The 25,061-nt window shown below is 39.5% G+C and overlaps 1 protein-coding gene across 2 annotated transcripts in view; it reads left to right on the top strand.

Moving 5' to 3' along the window:
- The window catches only part of ndrg4 (NDRG family member 4), a 116,442-nt gene that overhangs the window by 824 nt on the left and 90,557 nt on the right, over positions 1-25,061 (top strand). The window lies entirely within an intron of this gene.

Genomic DNA, 25,061 nt, shown 5'->3' with positions numbered 1-25,061 from the left:
AAAAAATAACACGAATGAATTCATTAGTGTACTGCATGCACTTTGGTCATGAAATTGTCACTGAAGTTGAGCCTGTCATCTCAATGGTAACAGATCTGTTTCTGAGCTCGACGTTTATAAATAGAATCATAAAGAGTAATGCCCTTCTGTTTTTGCTCCAATACAAAGCTTCACAGAGCCAGTGAGTGATGACAACTTACCACTGTTCTATGTACACCATTTATAGAGTGGCTCTCTCATTTTTTACCCGGTGGAATTTTTGTTTACCATAGCACTGAACAGCCATTTAAAAATAATGTTGAAATGCTGCAATGTTACAATGGAGAAAAGTACAAGTGCAAATGTCTAGGGTGATCATATTTTGATTTCCAAAAAAGAGGACACTCGGCCTGGAGATACTTGAATTTTACTCGAAGTTCACTCAAAGGTGCCTATATAGACCCTACTCACATGACGTCACAACCACGCCTCCGTGCCATATTGTCCGTCAATTCGTCGTGTTGACGCATTACCGCTACGTAAATTCCTCCTATTATGGCGTGTTTTTCTGCTCGTTAACATTAATAATCAAAATGGTGAAGGCGTGTGTGGCGGTCGGTAGCAATAACAGAGAAGATAGACGGAGAGACTTGAAGTTCTACCGTATTCCGAGAGACCCGGAGAGGAGAGTGAGATGGACTGCTGCAATTCGACGAGAAAACTGGGCTCCAAACGATTACCACAGATTATGTAGTAGTCATTTTATATCTGCTAAGATGCATATATATATATATATATATATATATATATATATATATATATATATATATATATATATATATATATATATATATATATATATATATATATATATATATATATTCAGAGGGTTTTGGGCTGACAACCACAATTAAGATCATTGCGAGGCTAATCGCCGACAACATACAGTTTCAAATTCAAGATACTTATTTCTTCCACCATCATTACATTTTGAATAATATTTAGCTGGTACCAAGTGAAAGAAGCTGGCCTCGTCTACAGATCATCAGTTAAACAGGTGTGTCCAAACCTTTTGCAAAGGGGGCCATATTTGGTGTGGTAAAAATGCAGGGGGCTACCTTGGCTGATTTACATAGAACAATATATTTAAACAAATTTTAGCAAGCCCTTCTTTGTGTCACATTTGCTTTATTATTATTTTTAATTCATAATTTCAACAGTCTCGTCTTCGTGGCGTTCTCTTTCGACACTCGGGCTCTTGCGAAATACTGCTGCTGTGAAATTAAACTAGCTTCAAGTTGCTATAATTTCTCGCTGCATATCTTCCCTGTAATGTTGTCGTACATGTCAGCGTGTCTTGTTTGGTAATATCATTATCGCGTCACATCGAACTCTTTGAAAACAGCGACTGTCTCTTTGCAAATGAGGCAGACACAGTTGTTGCGTGTTTTATTGAAGAAATAGTCCAATATCCACCTATCCTTGAAGTGTCGGCCATCACAGTCAACTTTTTTTTTTTTTTAATTGATTGTCGCCATTTTAGAAAATTGGAAGTAAAGGGAGGTAATGTTGCTTAGAGTGCTGCTCTTAAAGTTTTTCAAACTTTCGTGAGAATAGGCTGATTTTGTGTGGACAAGATAGTTGTAGATATCAGGGTAGCAGATGTCAGGCAGAGAGGGCGAAGACAGCGGGTCGAAAAATATCGATTTAGGCATCCAATATGGATCTGGCGAATGGATAGACTGAAGCTTTTCCACATAACGCCTTTTATGCAACTCATCCAATGAGTTTACAGCGTCTGAAAGCACCGGGGCTTCCATGAATTGCACTATAAATTGCACGACAAATCGAAACCATTGAGAACACGGATAAACAATGACGGACAGTATGGCGGCCGGATAGAGTGACATGTCATTCTGTGACGTTGGTGAGTAGGGTCTATAGGTTTATTAAATTTAAAGTGTGCCTCTTCCGCCTGGATGGAAAATTTCAGTTTGATTAAAAAAAAAAAAAAGTAATAATAATAATAAAAAAAAATATTGCGATATAGTTTATATTAGATACAGTGGTACCTCTGGATAAGTTAATTCGTTCCAGGTCCTAGTTTGAAAATTTTTTTCTTTAAACTTGTCCTGTTCAGCTGTTTGACACGGAGAATGGAAGTCTAAGTGTCCAGTTGGTCTGAACAGTTTTAATGTTTCACAATTAGAGTATGACATACTCTCTCTGTTATCATTCAACATACCTCGTTATTATGACAAAGCAGCGAACAGGAAGGGGTTATGGTGCAACAGAAGAAAAGAAAAGAAACACAAACAACAACAAGAAATACATTGAACGCCTACACTAACTATGAATACCGTCAGCTAGACACCATTTGGAGGGCCTGCTGACCAGGGAAAGAAGGGGAAGGGGGTGGGGGAGTCGATAAGATAAGTGATTGGGTGGGGGGGTGGAGTGAACACAAATCAGCTCTGTGATCTTGAAAGCAGTAATCGTGTGAATCCCTTGTGAGTGTAAACCCATCGGCAACAGATCCCATGCCGCCCCGTTGCCAATACCGGCACCCGGGCCCCCCACCCGAGCGCGCCCAATCCCATCCAGCCGTCAGCCCTACCGAACATGCGACAGCATGCAGACGTGCAGAGATGCCGCGCGGGCGCCACCCAGGACCACTGCCCCCACCCAGCCAGCCCGGGGAGGGAGGGCGGGCAGCGGTGTGTGAGCCAGTGCCGCCCATCACCCCCCGGGATCAAGGGTGGTCCCCTGGGCCACGCGCGACCCTATCAACCGGCCTTCAGGGTTGTAAGAGGGGTCTCTATCTTTGCAGAATTCGCGTGAAAACGTTCGCATCGACTTCAGTCTTTATAACAAATGGGGAACAGGGGAAGTGACGTATGCCGTAAAATAGTAGACACATTGATAGTTTTTTTTTTGTGTGGCAGGGTTCCTGCCAGCCTCCTCAAAGTTACCTAAAAAAAATAGAGATAGATATAAAACTGGTGTCAATCAACTAGTTGTTGGTCGACATATGTTATGGAACAAATGTTATGGAAATATTTGATAAAGGTTGAAAAGTTACCTAGTATTGCTTTAAAACATGAAGAATGACAGATGCGCCTCAGGCCAGCATGAAACAGATGATGGTGTTAGTTTATTCATGTATGGATATTTCTCTTAATATTCGATGTACAGATGGGTGTATGCATTTAAGGTTCTGCAGCTCTCCAGGCTTCATTCTCACGTTTGTCCCAGTAATGCCTCATGTTTTTGTTATAGGCCAGATGGCACTAACAAGGAGCAGCAAATTAAAATTTTGATTTGTGGGTGTGTGCGCGTTGTATATTCTTTCTTACTATATGAACAAGTTGCTTTTGTAACAAATTAACTTGTTCAGCAGTACCATTTCAAAATCTCTTCCTAGTTGTTTCCATTGCAGAGCAATAAAAGCAAACGCCACCAAATACAACACAAACGCTATTCAAATCAATCCGAAAATTCAGTTCAGAGCCTCGTGTTAGAGGGAACATCAATACAGACGCCACAAGCCATTGCAAGCAGACAACAGGCGGATTTGACTTTTGGGGCAAGGGGGGCACAACGTGTTGATGACCCCAAAACGCAGAGTCAGCAATAAAATTAACTTACAAGAATATTTATAATAATAAGTTGACAACGAGCGTTCCCCCCCTAATTCTTGAGGGGAATTCTAAATCAGGCTGCTTAGGCAATACTTTTCGGCAAGATCGTCATCCATTGAATTTGGTACGCCCGCCGGTGTCGTGCCAATATAGTTACCCTAGTCAAAAATGGTATCCCCTGGGTGGAGCCATATGGAGGTAGATTTGTGTCGTTATTATTCAATCCCCAAAAAGTTGCTTCAATTAAAATATAGCTTATCAACCCAAAAAAGTCGCTTCAATTAAAATAAAAAAAAAAATGTTTTTGAAGGCAAAAATAAATTTCAAACTCAGAAAACGCAAAAAAATGCATGTGAAAGCCATTTTTTTTTTTTTTTTTTTGGGATAGAAATAAAGTTTTTTTGATTGAAGTAATGTTGATGTGTGTTTGGGTCACATTTTGGCTAGGACATTTTTCTCTATCATTCAATCAAAAAATAAGTTCCTTCAAAAACACATAGATTTTCAAAAAGAAAAATCACCTCAATCAAAAAAGGAAAAATTTCAATAACAGAAAAAAGTTTTTGAATGGAAAAAAAACATTTGAGATTGAAAAATTTGCATTTGAATTTAGGAATTTAATTTTTCATTAAAAAAGTTTTCTTTTATTGAATCAATCCTTTTTGTGTTTGGGCCATATTATGATTAGGACATTTGTGTCTAAATCATTCAAAAACATTTTTAAAAATATTTTTTTCTCATATATATTTTTTTCTTTAAATTTAATTATATGCAAAGTAAATGACTGTCTAAGGTTTTCCAAAAATAATTTTAACCCATTATAAAAATGTTTTATTGTTAATTTCATTAATATTGTTTCAGTTTTATTGCTTTACAACTTATATATATATATATATCAGGGGTCGCGTTAACCGAATATTTTCCGTCGTTGACCGGTTTTTTGAAACGGTGACGGAAAAAACTGAAGTCCAGCTGTCATTTTGACAGGTTGCAATTCACACCCCAGACCACAGGGTGGCGAGTGAGCATATTAATTAGCTATTGTCTCTCTTGATGCATGACGTTGTTGGCCTTACTCAGAAAAATGTCAAGGCAACTGAGTGTTTGCCTGGCACGGCCAGACTGTTCTCTCTGTATTTTTCAAACACTGAGAGAAAAGTCTGGGACACAGCCTCTCGAGTAGGTACAAAATCAATCGACAAATCAGATTTGTTTATTTGCGTGATGCGTGAAGTCGTCTCTGTAACAACACGGAGAGCCGAGAATATGTTCCAATCCGCGGTAAATTCAGTTTTAAATGAGCTAAAACACATCGACACGAGTCATTGACAACAGTCTGTCTCGCGCTAGCCATGTTGAATAAACTCCGTTCTCCTCGTATGTTTACTTACCCGCGCAAGTCCCTCGTCCTGCCCTCGTCGCTTTGCTAACGGCACGTCTGCCCGTCGCTGATTGGTGCACTCCACTGTCTGTTTGCCTCTTGTTAAGCTTGTTCGGACAGAATATTAATTAAAAATGAATGAAAACTAAATACTATTGAATATGTCATTATTATCATTTAAAAAATGTAAGTGACGGGTAAAAATAGATTATGACCGGATTTTTATGACACTGTCAATCAAAATGACAGACAACGAAAAAGTCTAGCGCGACCTCTGATATATATATATATATGTATATATGTATATATATATATATATATATATATATATATATATATATATATATATATATATATATATATATATATATATATGTACTTGAAAGTCAATTACATTCAATGACACTTTTCGGCTTTTATGGCGTATTTTAGACATTTGAATTGCAATTAATTACGATTAATGAATTTTTAAGCTCTGATTAACTCGAATAAAAATTGTAATCGTTTGACAACCCTACTTCTAAATTGGAGGAACAGCACGGGCAAGGGACTAATGATTGCCTTCTACCGAGCAGCTATTTTTTTGTAAATTCAACATCCACTTTCACTGCTATGCCGACGACACCCAACTTTACCTCACTTCTGAACCCTCCTCCTCTCTCCCGCCCTCATCTCTGACTGACTGTATCACTGAAATAAAAATCTGGTTTACCCACAACTTCCCAAAACTTAACAGTAATAAAACTGAGGTCCTCCTCGTTGGCTCTAAATTCACCATCTCAAAAAACCATAACATTTGCCTTACCATTAACAACTCCACTGTTTTACCCTCCCCCCAAGTCAAGAGCCTAGGAGTAATCCTCGACAACACACTTTCCTTTCGATCGCACATCAGTAACATCACCCGGATTGCCCACTTTCACCTCCGCACCATTAATCGCCTCCGCCCTTCCCTCACCCAACATTCTGCTGCAATTCTGGTCCACAGCCTTGTCACTTCCCGCCTGGACTACTGCAACTCTCTCCTCTTCGGCCTCCCTCATAAAACTCTCCATAAACTACAACTGGTCCAGAATTCAGCTGCCCGCATCATAACCCGTACCCCATCCATCCACCACATCACTCCAGTCCTCCAACAGCTTCACTGGCTCCCGGTCCACTTTCGAATTCAGTTGAAAATTCTCCTCACATTCAAGGCCATCCATAATCTCGCCCCTCCATACTTGTCCGATCTCATTCATGTTATTCATGTTGGCAGTTGTTTTGAATGTCCTCCACTTGAAGACAATTTTTCGGACAGTGGAATGGCTGATTTTATATTCTTTTGAGATCTTTTGAAATCCCTTACCAGACTCATAGGCATCTACAATCTTCTTTCTAAAGGCCTCAGACAGGTCTTTTAATCCCACCATGGTGTTTTCCCTCACTTCAACAGGCAGTGGCACACCAAACTAAATGTTAAGTTTAAATAAGGCAAGTCTCCTTCAAAACACTGGGTAATGATGTTCTAATCACGCGCACCTGATGTGATACCCTATGTGTGATTCCTCAATAGAAATTGCATTTGTTTAAAATGTACATTTTACAGAAAGTTATCCCCCCAAAATTTTTTTCAGTTTTAATTTAGTTCTATTACTTGAATCTCTCAAGATTGTTAAAATTAGCAGTTAGAAAACACGCAGGCCATAGGGTGTCCTATTTTTTTCACATGACTGTATTTGTTAGTCATATCTATACATTTATGCAGTTATTTTGAAGTCTGTAAGACTACTCATAGTTTTCAGTTATTTGTTTTGTGACAACTCTTGTTGATACTTGAAGCCCCCTTTCAGCACCCAACTCAACCCCCCTCCCATGCATGGCATTTGGAACAGCTGAGCAATGGAGGTTGGCAGCTCCAAATGAGCTGCATTGAAAAGAATTGTGATCAACATGTTTAGTATGCTGATAAAGTCTCTCCAAGCTAGATGCCACTTTACATGACCCGTATTCACCTCTAGGTGGGAACCTCTTGGTACCTGATAACAATTAACTCTCGATGTGCCGATACAACAATTCAGGTATGAAAATCATTTTACGGTATTCTACAGTACAACGGGTAAACAGAAAAGCAAGTATTTTCATCCTTTTGCTGATTAGTTTATCACTAGTGGACATCTAATCCGTTTAAACTGGGAGGATGGCAGCGAAAGAACATTCATTTATTCACTAGATGTCTATGGTCATCAATGGCAGCCAATCAGTTGATCTTGCAACATTTCAGGTCACTTCCTGTCTATTTGCAGTCACTTCCTGTTGATTTTGGGGTATATCTGTCACTTTCTATTGATTTTGGGGCATTTACTGGTCACTTCCTGTTGATTTTGGGTTACTGAACAGGAAGTGACCTAGGAATGTCCTAAAACCAAGGACGTAGGTTTGCATAAGGACGGTAGGGACATAACACTAGCAACTTTTCAGGATGCTCAGATTGTCCTCACCAACTTTTAAGCAACCTTATTTCATTATATACGGAGTTCAGATATATAGGTAATTTAGATTGTCTTCCCATATGTTTTAAGGATAGAAGAGACCCTACATTATTAAATGAATTATTTTCATTATCTTCGGACTTAGTTATCCCTTTTCACTTACTGAATGTGCCGGTTCATTTCCCCCCCCTCAAATGAACATTTGGCAGTTTCATGTCAACAACATGCCGCCTCCTTTGCCCCCTTCAAAGGGCAGGGATATTAGAAGTTGTTTTTTTTTTCCCGGCCAGCAGCAGCCACTGTAAGTTATGTAAAAAGACGTCAATGTTGTGAAGGTGGGGGAAACACCACTAATTTTGCTACTGAAAGTCCGACCTGCATCAGAGTTAGCATAACATTCAACTTGCTAACTGTCAAAACTACAGCTGTGAGGGCCAGCCTCTACAAGGAAGTCAAGTTAGTCGTCCCTTATTTGGATCATTGTTTGCATTGTGTGCATTAAGCCTACGTTGCGGTGACGGCGAAGGGACTACGACGTCAATGAGCATTCGATAGTTCTGCGGTGAGGGAACGCGTTTCTCTGTAATTCACCGCCAAGCCACTAGAGGGGTTTTGCGTTGTGTTTGTATGGTTTTGGGGCACGCTTGTTGACTTCCTCTTGTTTAATGGAGAAAAAATAAATAAACAATGCAAGATGGAACGCTTTACTGTGTAACTTCAGCTCATGAACATTGAATAAATGTTGATAATACAAATGTTGTGGCCCAGGCGACGCAGAAGACGGTTTCGAGGCGCTCTGGCCGACTTTTGATGTCGTACAGAGTTCTAGCCTTGGGTGGAAACCAGCAAGCTGTGCCAGTTAGCTTCAAACTGATGACGAGCACTGCGTCCAGCGTTTTGTGTGAAGTCTGCAAAGCCCTCCAGCCCGATTTGTTTGCTGTGTCCTACAACCAGCCAGTGGGTAGCCATAGCATATTTCTGGCGGCTAAGGAACTTCCCAAACTGCGTTGGAAGCCTTGATGAGAAATACGTTATCATAAAAGCACCGAGGCACCCTCAATCAGTGATGATGTATGATTATTTTCATTCAATCGCTGGCTGACCTCCAGCCCCATATTTTCAGCAATCTCCTCCCACGAATTGCTTGCCATTTGGTAAACTTCATAATGTCTTGACAAGACATTGTAGAAGTTGTCGTACTTGCTCTTCGTTGATATCTTTCGTCGACTTGGTCCATTTTTACGTGTAGCAAAATCATGTTTGACAATGGCGGTGATTTTTTTTTTTCTTTTATATGGTGACACATTTTTAAAACGATATATCCATTCTTAGTGGGAGCATATCAATTACCTCTTGGGATACAAAGTATCGTGATATATCACCATTTTGATATATTGTCACAGCCCTAAACTAGTTTTTACCGCATGATGTGTCTTCTTATGTTATTACATGTAACTTGGTACACCAACTTAAGCCCAACTGAATTATGTGACTCGCTTCTCTTGTTGCCTGGGACCGGCATTGTTGAGGAATTTCTGCACAAACGGCTGTCTGTGTGGGTCTACAGAACCTGAGGATTCCAGTAGTCTGTCTCAATAACCATATTGATAATGATTATTGTTTATAAATAATCACACAGTACGTAAGAGCCATGCAGGCTTCTCCTTTTCTAGTAAATTGTATTTTCGTCTATTTGCCCCCATGTTAGTTCATCAGTACAGCAGATTGTTTTCCATCCGGCATTCATTCTGTGGCAGAAGTAAATAATGAGATAATGTTGACAAATCTCCCGAAAGCTCTCTTCTGTTATTCAGTAATCATGTATGGAGGGAAAAAACATGAATTTTGAAACAGTTCTAAAGCCAGAACAGACACTGGAACAGATCACTGAAATTACACCACGAGAAAAGCCAGGGCCACTGAATTAGCAAAATTCCTTCTTTGTAGCGACCTACAGTAGGCATGATTGAAGCCAGGAGGTCCCCAAGTAGGAAACTTTAAGTTGAAATATTGCGTCTTTCCTTGCCATATATATGGAACGTTCTCGATCCGATGATGTCAGCACTTGCACACGTTACTTTGGGCATGCGTAGTCACTGCTATAAAACATTCAAAACTGCAAACATGGCGGAAGGTCGGCTGTAAATAACTTTATTTATAATGTTTTTAATTTAAATTTATTCAATATTTGCATTTTTGTGCCTTTTGGAGCAAAAGAAAAAACCCTGTTGACGCCATTGCTTCGAGTGGGCGGGTATGTTGTCAAGGAAGTCCATGATTGGCTGTTGCCTGATAAAACTGCACTGCCCCCTAGGGCCTGGCATGAATACTACTTCGTTTTCACACGAAATTGTGACATCGTTCAAATAGAGATGGACCCATGTAAATGCAAACATGAAATGCGTCGTATTCCCGGCGCGTCCCCATGTAAATGGCCCCTCAGTTTGGAGACATCTAATGGGCAATAAGCATAACTGCTGTGCTAAACTTTGACCAGTCCTTCTACAAAGGCAGTAGGCCTTATCGGTATAAGTGAAAACTTATACCGATAATGAAAAACTGATGTCAAAATTATCTGATATTGTTTTAAAATGATTTTATCGGCCTATATTATCAGCTACCGATGATATTGGACAGCCCTAAACATGCTTACATTTATTCAGTAGTTGCCCTCTTTAAGTCCATTTAGATTAAATTGATCCTCTTATGCCAGCCTCATACTACATGAGTTCAGCCCGACCTATAGCGCATTTCGGGCGACCATTAGGCTACGCAAAGTGCAAGGAGGTACATGCTTGAAAACAACTATAATAGGTCGTGCCAAGCAGTCTGAAGCTAGTCACGCCGTCTCAAATTGCCCCGTTTTGGCCATTGAAACCCCAAATTTAGTTTCGCCCAAAAACCAGTATTTTAGTTTGGCTCTCTGGGTCAGCTCTGGAGGCCACGAAAGCGCGCACGTTGTCTTGATGTCCAAACTACAGGGGTTGGGAAGTGCCTCAAAGGGATTTGCATTAACAACATTATTAACGGTTTAATTTTAGCATGTGATATACATTGTTTGTGAATCAGGACAAACAGTTGTGTTCCTTCACCCCACCCAGACAAACAAAACCCACAAATCCCATTATCCCCTCCTGTTTATTGCAAATGTGTTGATAAATTAGTCATCTCAAATCAAGTTTGAAGGATATATTGTCCCCACCTAGTGATCCACAAACATGGACCGTCGCTATTATGCGGCGTCCAGAATGGCTGCATTTTGTCGTATGACAACGTGTTTCTAGCGCCAGTGGCAACAGTATGAACAGGGCCCCGGGTATGATGAGTATTGACTAATCCAGTGTTTTTCAACCTTTTCTGAGTCACGGCACGTTTTTACATTGGAAAAAATTTGCGACACCACAAACCAAAATTATTTTCTGTACAGTATTTATTTATATAATAGTTTTTTCAATATTTATACTTATTCAGTGTGAAACTTGAGCCTATTTAGTTGAACCCAAAGCTGATATTCTGGCAGGAATCTTTATCAACAGCTCTCAATCTCGGTTTTAATTTTTTTTTTTTTTTTTTTACAGCAGTTTGGCTTGAAAAGCTCAGAATTATCAGACAGGGGGACTTTAGCAATGTCTTTAATCGCATCAGGGTCGAGCAGCTGGCTGACAATAGCTTTGTAGGCAGGTAGTATTAAGGTCTCTGCCACAGTGTGGGACTTTGGATTTAGCAAAAAGTTCAGCAACAAGGTAACTGGCTTTGAGGGCTTTCTCATTTACCTTTGTAGCTTTTATCAAAAAAGTTGTCTGTTTCTCTGTGTTTTCACAAAGGTGAACAAAATAGTCTATCGACTTGTTTTGAAGCGACCGGTGTTTCGTTTGGGGATGACGTGTAGGATAGCTGCTCGTGTCGTGTTCCAGAACTGCTCATTTTTTTGCCGTCAGCCACCTTGCTGCCCTTGACACTGTGTTGGAATAAAACACAGGGGGAGGATTGACTGTCGTCACATATAGATAAAATGGAAAGGACACTTTCGTGAATATTGACTCTTGACCAGTCTAATCAAATGATGTACAGTAAATCTGCTAGGGTCCACATTGTCACGGACAGCAAGGTAGCTGATGGCTAGAAATGCGAGCAGTTGTTGAACACAACAAAACCAATACCTTGCTCATCTGCACACGCTCGCAACTTTCTACATCCTCCTTCCTTCCTACTGCAACTCCGCCCAACGACGTAAAAAACTAAAATAAAAATACGATATTGGATAATTTCTCGCAGCACACCTGACGATCTCTCTCGGCACACCGGTTGAAAAACACTGGACTAATCTAAGCAAAACGACCGGCAGTACCCAGTCCGCCATTGCTGAAGTGTGCCGCCCGCAGCATCATCAGCTAACGTTACTGTTTGCATAGACTGACGCTGGGCTGCTTTAGGTGTGCAAACACTCCAGCAACAGCAGCCAACCACTAGGGGTCCCCCTACTGGACCATCTAAGGGTTGCTAGTGGACACTTATTCGCAGGCCCCTCCCAACTTTGGTGGGCCCCTCCACAAGACGATCGTTCGATGTGTGTACGTGTGTGTCCATGTTGGGGGGGCGGTTCTAATGGAAAATTTGTTGCGGGCCCCTCCAGACGACTGCGTAGTTGGGGGCTGGCTGAGATATTCCAACATTATATTACAGCAGACATGTCCAAAGTCCGGCCCGGGGGCCAAATGCAGCCCCTGGTCAAATTTCATCTGGCCCCCAGCCTCTGTCATGAAATCAATAACGTCTGGCCCGAACACAAACTTAATAAATTGGTCAGCAGTACTGCTACCAGCATATGAAGTACCGTAATTTCCCGAAAATAAGACACACCCGTGTATAATGCGCACCCCAAATTTACTTGTAAAATCTAGAGGAAATTATTGTACCCGTTTATAACGCGCACCCTAATTTTAGCACCAATAAATAGAAGAATACAAGAAAACAGAGCTCGTGTACAGATACAGAAATGTCATTTTACTGACTGGTGAAACACAGCACAATCATAGCACATTGGTAGTTCAAAACATTACCATAAACTGACAAGATTTACGGTAATAATATGATTTGACAACTTCTCCAACTTACCAGAATCTTGGAGAAAACAAAACAGATGTGACTTTTCTTTTAAAGGCTGCTGTATAACTTGCTCGTTTCATCTTGATGAATAAATGTTTCTTCCATGGATTGATATGGTAAAAGGAAAGTGAGAACGTAAGTCGGAAATCCGAGAGCGCTCATCGCTGTCGACACGACAGTAACAATAGGAACTATTGTTATTTGGGTTTGAGTTTCCCGAGGGACAGATATAGTTGACGGACACGCACAGGAAGTCTGTTACGTTTGTTATAGTCCGAGTTGCGGAGTTGCAATAAATGTTGACTCAAATGAGTTCAAGAAACTAAATTCTGTTGCTTTATGAAGAGTGAAAAAAGCAGAATTTAACACAGATGAAATCATTCGAAACAAAATGTTGACGTCACGTACCGTTATAGTCGGCAACGGGTCGCCGCATATGTTTCTTCAACACAACTTGGCCGTGTCACTGAAAAAAAATCGTTTTTTATATATATATATATATATATATATATATATATATATATGTAATAAATATATATTTTTCTGTCTCCATCCATGTACCCGTTTATAATGCGCACCATGATTTTACAAGTTGATTTTGGGGAAAAAAAGTGCGCATTATATTCGAGAAATTACGGTAGCTTACACACTAAATGCTGGTCCTCATGTACCCACTTAAAGGCAGCAGCACTCTTAGCATCATTACCCCTTGTGACCCTTTACTTCCAATTTTCTAAAATGGCGACAATCAACAAAAAAGGTTGACTGCGACGGCCGACGCTTCAAGGATTGGTGGAAATTGAGCTATTTCTTCACTAAAATACGCAACTGTGTCTGCCTCTTTTACAAAGAGACAATCTCTGTTTTTAAAGAGTTCAATGAGAGGCGATATTACCAAACAAGACACGCTGACATGTACGACAAGATTACAGGTAAGATACGCAGTGAGAAATTGAAGAAATTGAAGCTAGTTTAATTTCACAGCAGCAGTATTTCGCAAGGCCTAAGAGTCGAAAGAGAACGCCACAAAAGCTAGTTGCGAGATTGTTTAAATTATTAATTAAAAAAAACAATAAAGCAAATGTGACACACAGAATGGCTTGCTAAAATTTGCTTAAAATATATTGTTCTCCGTAAAGGACGTCAGCCAAGGTCGGCCCCCCACATTTTTGCTACACCAAATCTGGCCCCCTTTGCAAAAAGTTTGGACACCCCTGTATTACAGCTTCGCGCTTCATCTTACGTTTCTGTCTGACACCCCCCCCCCCTCACCTAACTACACCCATTTTAAGCTCACAAACGGGCCCCCTTGAGGCCTTGGTGCGGCCGCACACCCACCACTGCCCTGGATCGCCAAATACAGTTTTATGTTCACACCGATTACAGTTCGCCAAAAGTTGAAGTCCACGGACCCCGAACAACTTCCAGTCCACGTAACTTAAAAATAATTTATAATAATAATTTTGTAATTTTACAAATTTTTTTCTCTTTCTACTACTTCTACGGTTACTACGCCTACGGTTCTCCCGGAATCGCTCAAAATTTTTCATTTCGATTCCAAGTTTTGATGCCCTTACTGCCGACCAGAAAAAATAGCTGCCGAACACCATAAAGAACAAGCCATATGAAGACTACCTCTGTTATGAGCAAATCATAAGAAGTGGCTAATTTAGCTTAGCACAAAAACGTGTTGCTTCGCTTCAGATAAATGACAACAAAGTAACAGAATAAGCACACCAATGGATATCAGACCCTCCGTTAAAACGTGCAGACTTACAGATTTTATTCTATCAAGGGTTCCCAATGATTTGTAGTGCAGAGGAGGTGTGTAACATCTATACACCTCGAGGATTCTTTGCCAACTTTTTGCCAGCTGCTTCCAGTAAGTCACCACTAGGAGAAGCCAAGCACAAATAGCAAAACCAAAGAAAAACTGTAGAGTCCGGAGTAACAATAGTTATTTTCTTGTTGACGGGTGAACAATATATCCGTTTAGAAAGAAATCAAACTTAAAAACTTGTCAACTTCAGATCAAGGGACAGAACACTCCCCGCCTGACATCTGCAAAATGTCAGCCCTTAACTAACGTAATAGCACCTAAAACAAATGATGCAATACAGTAAATGCCTGCAGCATAAGACACTCTAAAACATAGGCAAAAGAATACGTGTAAATGTTTTCTCCATGAGCTCTTGAAAAATAAACATCTTTGTGAAAGTGCACTCCTGTGGAAAGAAACTTCATAATCAAGTTCAAAGAAAAGTTAAAGATATCCCCGTGAGAAATTCATAGCAAAGTTAATTGAAAGTTCATATAATTTGAAAAAATATTCGAAAAGTTAAGAAATTAATGTAAACTATGCAATGTTTTACACCCTGCCTATTAAAAGAATCAGAATCGTTTGGAACCGGAATTGGAACGTGGAATCGGAATCCGAACTCTTCAGATGCAAACGATGCCCAACCTAAGTACAGCATCTGAACGTTTTTGTATGTATTCCACCTTTTTAATATGAAATAATTAGATGTAAATTTCGACTTTAACGGTGAAACTCGGGTTTCGTCACCAGCGTAGGAAGGGAACTCGTTCGTAACTCGAGGATTCCTTATAACTAACAAGTGACAACTCTGTCAGTTTTGCGATAAAACTGCTCTCTTTCTTTTCCATCATGTGTAACATGCAATATAGGAATTTTTTAACTATTTGAGTTCCTTTGGGGATGGCGTGGCTCAGTGTTAGAGTAGTTGTCCCCCAACCCTGAGGTTGTGGGTTCAATTCTCTGCCCTGACGAACTTGCCTAAGTATCCTTGAGCAAGATACTGAACCCCACATTGCTCCTGGTGCTGTGTCACCAGTAGGTGGATGGCGATATAGTTTAAAGTGCTTTGAGGGCCTTGAAAGGTGGAAAAGCGCTGTACAAGTATAATATCATTTACCATTCATTTCTAAATGCAGAATTGCATGACATGATTAATCTTAATTTCACACACAAAAAAAAAATAAATAAAACTAAATGAACATTGGTGTCTGAAATGCTACTGCATTAGTTGACTGAGTAGTAAAAAGTGCATCTTCCATTTAAAGGCATCAATGTCCTTTCGCTTAATCAGGACGTCGTGACCGATCAGTGTTGCTGTTTTAATGACTAACGTCTATTTTAACTTGTGATGTGATTTTATATGATGTGTCACCAATGACAGCAAAGAAACCCACTGGGCATGTCTGGAGACAAGGCAGCCAAGCAAATAATTTGCTTGTATTGGTGTTGAGGACAAGCGCTTCATCCTCTGTGGCCACAAGTAAAACCGAGAAGCACCTAAGGTTTACTTAGAAACCCATTCATCCCATCATTGGATTTATCAGAGCATTGATAACTTGACATCTGGTTGTCTGTTCAGCTCAGGAAGGACTCCACTATTCACTACCTTCCCCCTTTAATGTATTACTGGTAGCCACCAACTGTGACCGTCTGCCCTGCTGGCATCCACACTGAATCCTTGTGTGTTTGTGTGTGTGTGTGTGTGTGGGGGGGGGGTCTTGACCAGGTCACTTCACAATAGTCCAGTGCTTTGCTCTTAGCGCTCTTGTTTCTTTTTTGTTATTTTTTTTTTTTAGCTATACAGTGGTACCTCGACATACGACCGCATCGGCATGCAATCTTTTCGACATCCGACGTAAAATTTGACTCGTCATTTGTCTCGACATATGACGACGACATGCTCGAAATACTGAATGGCTGTTCTCCTCCGACCTCCGTTCAATAGCTTTTTTATTTCCGATTTATTGTTATTATTGTTACATCTGCAAGGAAATCGCCAGATTTTTATCATTTATTTCATAATTTGTGCAACACAACACGGCTACTTCTTATTTTGTACTCAAGTAAAGTACAGATACACAAAAATGTACATACTGTAAATACAGTTAAAAAAACAAAAACAAACTTGTTTTACTTTGTTTTTCCACCACCTAAAACTGGACTTCAAAGCTTACATTGACTACATCAAAAGAAAAACTGCAAAGTTAGTGATAATTTTGCCTTAAGTCAAATATTTTTGGAGCAATTCTTTATTATATATTTAGTATTGCTCCTTCATTCTTTCATACATGAATTACTGTCTGGAGGTGTGGGGAAACATACAAAACAAACACAGAGCCCATATTCAGATTACAGGAAAGAGTAATAAGAATCATAAATAAATCCAGTTACTGTACATAGACCCCAAAAAACCAACCTTCATCAGATTTAATACTTCAAAATTTAATGATTTGGTTGACTACAAAGCAATTCAAGTTATGTGTAAAGTAAAATCTCAATAGTAATCAAAGAGCATCATATCACCTGAGACAATTTTGCTGTTGCTTCAGAAGCTAACTAAATAATTGGTCAATGTCGAAAAGGGTTTCAGGATCAATTTTAAAATATACGTTAGGTGAAGGTTAAAGGGTAGGACTGGATAAGTTGGGTTTTTTTCTTGCTACAGACTTTTCAAACAGAATTTTGTTTCGGATGGATTGCTGGTAATGGAGCAGAAATACTGTCACAGTGAAGTAAACTACCTTTTGTGTTGTGCATACAGTGGTATGAAAAAGTATCTGAACCTTTTGAAATTTCTCACATTTCTGCATAAAATCATCATCAAATGTCATCTGATCTTTGCCAAAACCACACAGATGAAAAGACAGTGTCTGCTTTAACTAAAACCACCCAAACATTTATAAGTTTTCATATTTTATTGAGGATAGTATGCAAACAATGACAGAAGGGGGAAAAAATAAGTAAGTGAACCATGACATTTAATATTTTGTGGCCCGACCCTTTGGCAGCAATAACTTAACCAGAAATAATAACCAGACACTTCCTGTAGCTGCAAATCAGTCTTCAGGACTAATCTTGGCCCATTTTTCTCTACAAAACTTCTGTAGTTCTGTCAGATTCTTGGGATGTCTGGCATGAATCGATGTCTTATGTCATGCCACAGCATCTCAATGGGGTTCCAGCCTGGACTTTGACTTGCCAATTCCAGAACGTGTATTTTGTTATTCTGAAAACATTCTGAAGTTGATTCTGTGTTTTGGATCATTGTCTTGTTGCAGCATCCATCGTCTTTTTAGCTTCAACTGTCTGACAGACGGCCTTAGTACTTTTGAATTAATTATTTCATTAATGATTGCAAGTTGTCCAGGCCCTGAGGCAGCTAAACAGCTCCAAATCACGATGCTCCCTCCACCATGCTTAACGGCGGCGATGAGGTGTTGACGTTGGTGAACTTATCCATTTTTCCTCCACACATGACCTTGTGTGTTATTCCCAAACAATTTATATTTGGTTTCATCAGTCCACAACATGCAGTGTATCATAAAAGTGAGTACACCCCTCGCATTTCTACAAGAAAGCCCGCCCGTCTCATCAGACCATAGGACATAGTTCCAGTAATCAGTGTTGTTAATAACGGCGTTAGAATATAACGACGTTACTAACGGCGTTATTTTTTTCAGTAGTGAGTAATCTAATTAATTACTTTTCTCATCTTGGCAACGCCATTACCGTTACTGAGGCGGGAAAGGCGTGCGTTACTATGCGTTACTAAGTTGGTTGAATAAAAAAAGTCTTGAGAGAGACGGACTCACGGAGACGAGAGAATAGAACAGGAGTGGGGAAGACGCCATTGCAAACATGATGCTAGGTGGCTCCAATCATACCTGACTGTAGTCGATAGCCTACAAAGTATACCCACATAATACGGTCGATATCACATATTATAGAACTAGATGCAAATGACAGACACAGCTGCATTGGCAACATGTTTTAAGGACTACATGCGTTAGTAAACAGCTGCCATCTTAAAGCGGTAGACCTCTCAGGAAGGCTGTTGTAGACAACCTTCCTAGCGAACCTAAGTAACTTTTTTATCTAAAATGCTCCTAAATCGACAAAATCTTGACTTAAATCTATCTTTAAATGATGAAACAGTTTTAAAACTTACACATGTTGAAAGTAGACGGAAGGGAACTAATGCAATAACGGGAGCAATTTTAACAACTTTAACGGTTGATTCACACATTAATTGACTTCCACACATAGCAAAGGGTACTATCTAGGTATTGCAATACCCCTGTGTCTATTTAAGTGGAGGGTAAAGAATTGGGCTAGGCCCAATTGTCCCAAAAACCCGTTAAACTTCACATTGTATGACCTGTTTTTTTTTTTTTTTTTTTTTTTTTGAGGAAAAAAAAAAAGAAAATTATCACGAGTTACTTTGCCAAGTAAATAATTACTCTTACATTCAGGTAACTGAGTTACTAACGCAATTACTTTTTGGAAGAAGTAATTTGTAACTGTCATTAATTACTTTTTTAAAGTAAGATTAACAACACTGCCAGTACAGTGGTACCTCTACATACGAATTTAATTCGTTCCAGGACCTTGTTTGTAAGTCGAAATGGTCGTATGTCGAGCAGGATTTTCCCATAGGAATACATTATAATTCCATTAATTCGTTCCAAAGCCTAAAAACATACACTAAATTCTTAATAAATACTGCTGGCACTGTTACAAATGGCAATTAAACATAGAAAAACATATAAGTTATAAATAAATAATTCAGAATAATATAATAATAAGAAGAATAATTAATAATTATTCCTGTAAATAATGTAACGAATCGGATTCTAATATGGCGGACACTTTTTACTGTCCCTGAACGCACCGCGAAGGTGACGTCTCAGTGAGATAGGTCGGTGTGGTAGAGATAATACTTTCGTTTTCTTGAGAGCGGTCAACTGCTTAAGACAATGGGCGTTTTGTGTTGGATAAGTTCTTAAATAAATGATAAAAACGTGACGAAGCTGGCGATTTCCTTGGCAATGTTACCACAATAATAATTGTCACCTTAACTTATAAATAGTGGCGAACGGTGGTCGGAAGAGGACCATGGAGCTGTATTGTTGAGCCAGTTCAGGGACGCGCACCCCAAGCTCATATTTTTCTATAACTTGCATCTTCATTTCAAAGGTAAGCATCACTTTTTTCCTTGTTTCTCCAACTGTATCAACTTTTTTTGAAAACTGTGTTGATTTCTCACACAAGAAAATCCACCGTGCGTTCGTTTGCAGTGCTGTCATGTCGTCGTATTTCGAGCAACTCGTCGGATGTAGAAACAAATGGCGGCTCAAATTTTACGTCGGATGTCGAAAAGATCGTGTGTCGAAGTGATCGTATGTAGAGGTACCACTGTAATCCATGTGCTTTGTTGACATGTCTTCAGCAAACTGTTTGCGGGCTTTCTTGTGTAACGTCTTCAGAAGAGGCTTCCTCCTGGGGTGACAGCCATGCACACCAATTTGATGTAGAGTGCGGCGTATGGTCTAAGCACTAACAGGCTAACCCACCACCTCTTCAATCTCTACAGCAATGCTGACAGCACTCCTGTAACGAGTCACATGACAATTTGGAGGGAAAATGACAAGCAGTCCTCACTTTGCCAGGGGTTTAGATATTAATGGCTATATTTTGAGGGGAAAATAAATTAACTTTTATATAAGCTGCACACAGACTGCTTTTCATTGTATCAAAGTGTCATTTTGTCAGTGTTGTCCCATGAAAAGATATACTTAAACATCCGCAGAAATGCGAGGGGTGTACTCACTGTTGTGATACACTGTATTTTGCCAAAAGTTCTGTAGAGTGTCCAAGTGCCTTTTTGCGAACATTAAACAAGCAACAATGTTTTTTTAGACAGCAGTGGCATTCCCTGTGGAGTCCTCCCATGAACACCGTTGTTGGCCATAGTTTTACATATAGTTGATGTGTGCACAGAGATATTGGACTGTGCCAGTTATTTCTGTAAGTCTTTAGCAGACACTCTAGCGTTCTCTTTTGCCTCTCTGAATATTCTGCACTGAACTCTTGACGTCATCTTTGGTGGACGGCCACTCCTTGGACGAGAAGCGACATATGTAGACAACTTCTCTGACTGTTGATTGATGAACATCCAGACTTTTAGAGATGGTTTTGTATCCTTTCCCAGCTTTATACAAATCAACAGTCCTTGATCGCAGCTTTTTTGACCGAGCCATGATGCACATTAAAGAAACGCTTCTAATCAAGACAATTTTTGCCAGGTGTGGGTTTTATGGTGGGCAGGGCAGCTTTAAACCACTCATCAAAGATTGGGCACACACCTGACTTAAATTGTTTGGTAAAAATTGGTTTCAATTGCTTTTTAAGTCTCCTTAGGCAAAGGCTTCAATTACTTATTTTTCCTTCTTCTGTTATTGTTTAAATACTATCCTCATTAAAATAACAAATATTGCATATGTAGTACCCGGATTATGCAGTACCCAAATTGAGACTGGCGTCTGAGAACATATTAGTGAGATGCATGTGACAATGTTGTAGAATTAGCAGTGCAATGGCTTTATTTCTCAATTCTACAGGTTGACCGTCAGAGCGGGTATCATTAAACCAAAGTAGAACTAACTCAGGATCATGTAATGCTCTAAATAAGCCACCAGTTTGTGACCAGTCATTGCCTCGACATTGGCTTAGAATTTGTACCCAAGATGTCAACTTCTGATTTTCCATCTGATTTTTTTCTGGCAATTCAAAAAATTGAATTTTCTGCTCAAATTCAGAAACCTGCTATTGAGTATTGGACATCGCACATGCTCAATTGCACATGATAGGAACAATTCATGCCAAAAGATATATAATATTTACCATGTGCTTTAACATTGATATACAGTGGAGCAAATAAGTATTTAGTCAACCACTAATTGTGCAAGTTCTCCCACTTGAATATATTAAAGAGGAAAATCACCAGAATCACCAGAAAATCATATTGTTTTAATTTTTAAAGAATTTATTTGCAAATCATGGTGGAAAATAATTATTTGGTCAATACCAAAAGTTCATCTCAATACTTTGTTATGTACCCTTTGTTGGCAATAACGGAGGCCAAACGTTTTCTGTAACTCTTCACAAGCTTTTCACACACTGTTGCTGGTATTTTAGCCCATTCCTCCATGCTGATCTCCTCTAGAGCAGTGATGTTTTTGGGCTGTCGTTGGGCAACACGGACTTTCAACTCCCTCCTCACCACGTGGCGTCAAAATGATAACAAGAATGGTGAGCAAAAATCCCAGAACCACACGGGGGGACCTAGTGAATGACATACAGAGAGCTGGGACCATGGTAACAAAGGCTACTATCAGTAACACAATGCGCCGCCAGGGACTCAAATCCTTCACTGCCAGACGTGTCCCCCTGCTGAAGAAGGTACACGTATAGGCCCGTCTGCGGTTCGCTAGAGAGCATTTGGATGATCCAGAAGAGGACTGTTAGAATGTGTTATGGTCAGATGAAACCAAAATAGAACTTTTTGGTAGAAACATAGGTTCTCTTGTTTGGAGGAAAAAGAATACTGAATTGCACCATACCCACTGTGAAGCGTGGGGGTGGAAACATCATGCTTTGGGGCTGTTTTTCTGCAAAGGGACCAGGATGACGGATCTGTGTAAAGGAAAGAATGAATGGGGCCATGTATTGAGAGATTTTGAGTGAAAATCTCCTTTCATCAGCAAGGGCATTGAAGATGAGATGTGGCTGGGTCTTTCAGCATGACAATGATCCCAAACACACAGCCAGGGCAACATAGGAGTGGCTTCGTAAACAGCATTTCAAGGTCCTGGAGTGGCCTAGCCAGTCTCCAGATCTCAACCTGATAGAAAATCTGTATAGGGATTAGGGAGTTGAAAGTCCGTGTTGCCCAACGACAGCCCCAAAACATCACTGCTCTAGAGGAGATCTGCATGGAGGAATGGGCTAAAATACCAGCAACAGTGTGTGAAAAGCTTGTGAAGAGTTACAGAAAACGTTTGGCCTCCGTTATTGCCAACAAAGGGTACATAACAAAGTATTGAGATGAACTTTTGGTATTGACCAAATAATTATTTTCCACCATGATTTGCAAATAAATTCTTTAAAAATCAAACAACGTGATTTTCTGGGTTTTTTTCCCCCACATTCTGTCTCTCATGGCTGAGGTTTACCCATGTTGACAATTACAGGCATCTCTAATATTGTCAAGTGGGAGAACTTCCACAGTTTGTGGTTGACTAAATACTTATTTGCCCCACTGTAAATATTCAGCATATACCTATTCAGCAATAGGTCAAATCAGTTTTACTTATATAGTGTCATAGTTTAAGAACAGGTGGTACCCAGGTTACCACGTACCCGACTTGTGTGATTTTGACTTTACGACACCGGAGTCTCGTCCGCCATTTTATCTTCAGTCGTTTTTTTATAATTATTATTAATAAAGTTGACTTTTGTTTTGCGATGTGTGCTTTTATTCTCGCGAAGGAAGCATAGAGGAGGTAGTACTTCTAAACACGACTAAGATCGCAAGTACACATGAAGAAGACCGTATTTGCACACAAGAAGAAGAGCGCACGCGCACACACGAGGAAAAGCGTATTTTCACCCACGAAGAAGTTGCACAGCCGAGTGAGAGGGGAAAGGATTGCAGTACACACCTGCGCGCCCATTTGTTGCATGTGAAGCATCCATAGAGGCAACACCTATGTATACAGTGATCCTTCGCTACTTTGCGCTTCAAACTTTGTGCCGTCTGTCCACCGTGGATTTTTTTTAATTAAAAAAAAAAAAAAAAAGAAAAATACAGTATTTTATTTTAAAATGTCAAGATATATGCATGTATACGTGTACAAATCACTGTTTTCTTTTATATAGCTCTCATTTATATCATAATTATTACATGTGCAGTGCTTAAAAACCTTTTTAAAAAAAAAAATATACATACAATTTTTTTTTTGTATATTTTTTTAAATTATACTTTGGAAAAAAACTGGAAAACATGTCTTATATGTACCTCTTTCCAATGCTGTTAAATCTGAATAAATACATTGAACACCCCCACCAAAAATAATATACGTATATACAGTGGTACCTTGACATACGATCGCTTCGACATACGATCTTTTTGACATCTGACGTAAAATTTGACTCGCCATTTGTGTCTACATCTGACGAAATGCTCGAAATACGACGATTTATGACAACGTCGCTATTTCATTGTTTTCCCGCAAGACACACACGCGGCGGATTTTCTTGTGAGAGAAATCAACATGGGTTCCAAGAATGTTAAAGCAGGTGGTGGAAAAAGAAAAAAGGTTAGGCTTACCAATGGAAAAATATGAGCGTGGGGTGCGCATCGGTGAACTGCTTGACAATACTCCTCTGACCTCCGTTTGCCAGTCTTTATAAGTAAAGGTGACAACCATCGCAAAAGAGATCACCAGCTTTGTCAGGTGTTTAATCATTTATTTCAGAACTTGTGCAACACAACACGCCAACTGCCTGCAACAACAGGACGTTAAAAGTGAAAGGAATATCTCAACTGCATTCTCTCACTTTGCCGTCAGCCCCGCAGTGTGTTCAGGTACACCACACAAAATTCGACTGCCACATAAGAACCCGATTTGTCACACCTTTACAGGTATTATTATTACTATTATTATACTATTATTTCGATTTTTATTCATAATGTATTTGTTCTGTTCTTTGTACTTGCTATTTGCAATAGTAACAGCAGTATCTAGTAAGGATTTAGTGTAGGTTTTCGGGCTGTCGAACAAATTAATGGAATTATAATGTATTTTTATGGGAAAATCCTGTTCGACATACGACCATTTCGACTTACCAACAAGGTCCTTGAACTAATTAACTTCATATGTAGAGGTACCACTTTACTCTATATATGTATATTAATGTAAATTAGCTCTGCTTGTACTTTGCGTATTTTTGATTTTCATGTCAGCGCTTACATATGAGAGCATGACGGTGAAAAACGAGGGATCACTATATAACATGTTTTGTCCTGTTTATTGTGCGTTTTGAATTGTGGTCAAATACTTGGGGCGAGTTTATGTGATTGTTTTCGATGATGTGAGGACTGTAAATGATACATGCTAATCGTTTGTGTGGATTGTTATTGCTTTATCAGCAGCTAATTATAAACACAAATTTGAATTGCTGTTATTGAAAATGAAACAGATTTAATTTCATTTTAATTTTAGTTTCATTCTGCAAGGGAGCAATGTCATTAGCAGCTTAATAAAGTCAGCAAACCACACAGACGTCGGACATTGTTATTTTGGAGCTTAGCTCGCTGTCTAGGAGCTTCAACGTCTTGGCGAGGACAGTACAATGACATATAATACATGTTTTTGAATAGTTATTTTGAGATTTACAGGGTATTTAAAAGGTTAATTACGACTTACGCGGGAATTTGGGTTATGTCGTCAGGGTAGGAACGGAACTTGTTCCTAACCCAGGGACTACCTGGATTATCTATCGTGTTGAAAACTGGAGCAATATGGAATTTGAAAACCAAGCTAAGCCAAGAACTGGCCACTAATTATAGAAGTTAAAGGGTCAGATTCCCACTTTAGTGT

Source organism: Corythoichthys intestinalis, chromosome 5, assembly GCF_030265065.1.
Source record: "Corythoichthys intestinalis isolate RoL2023-P3 chromosome 5, ASM3026506v1, whole genome shotgun sequence".
NCBI classification, from domain to species: Eukaryota; Metazoa; Chordata; class Actinopteri; order Syngnathiformes; family Syngnathidae; genus Corythoichthys; species Corythoichthys intestinalis.
Note: the sequence above shows the minus strand (reverse complement) of the source record. Positions and strands in the feature narration are given on the sequence as shown.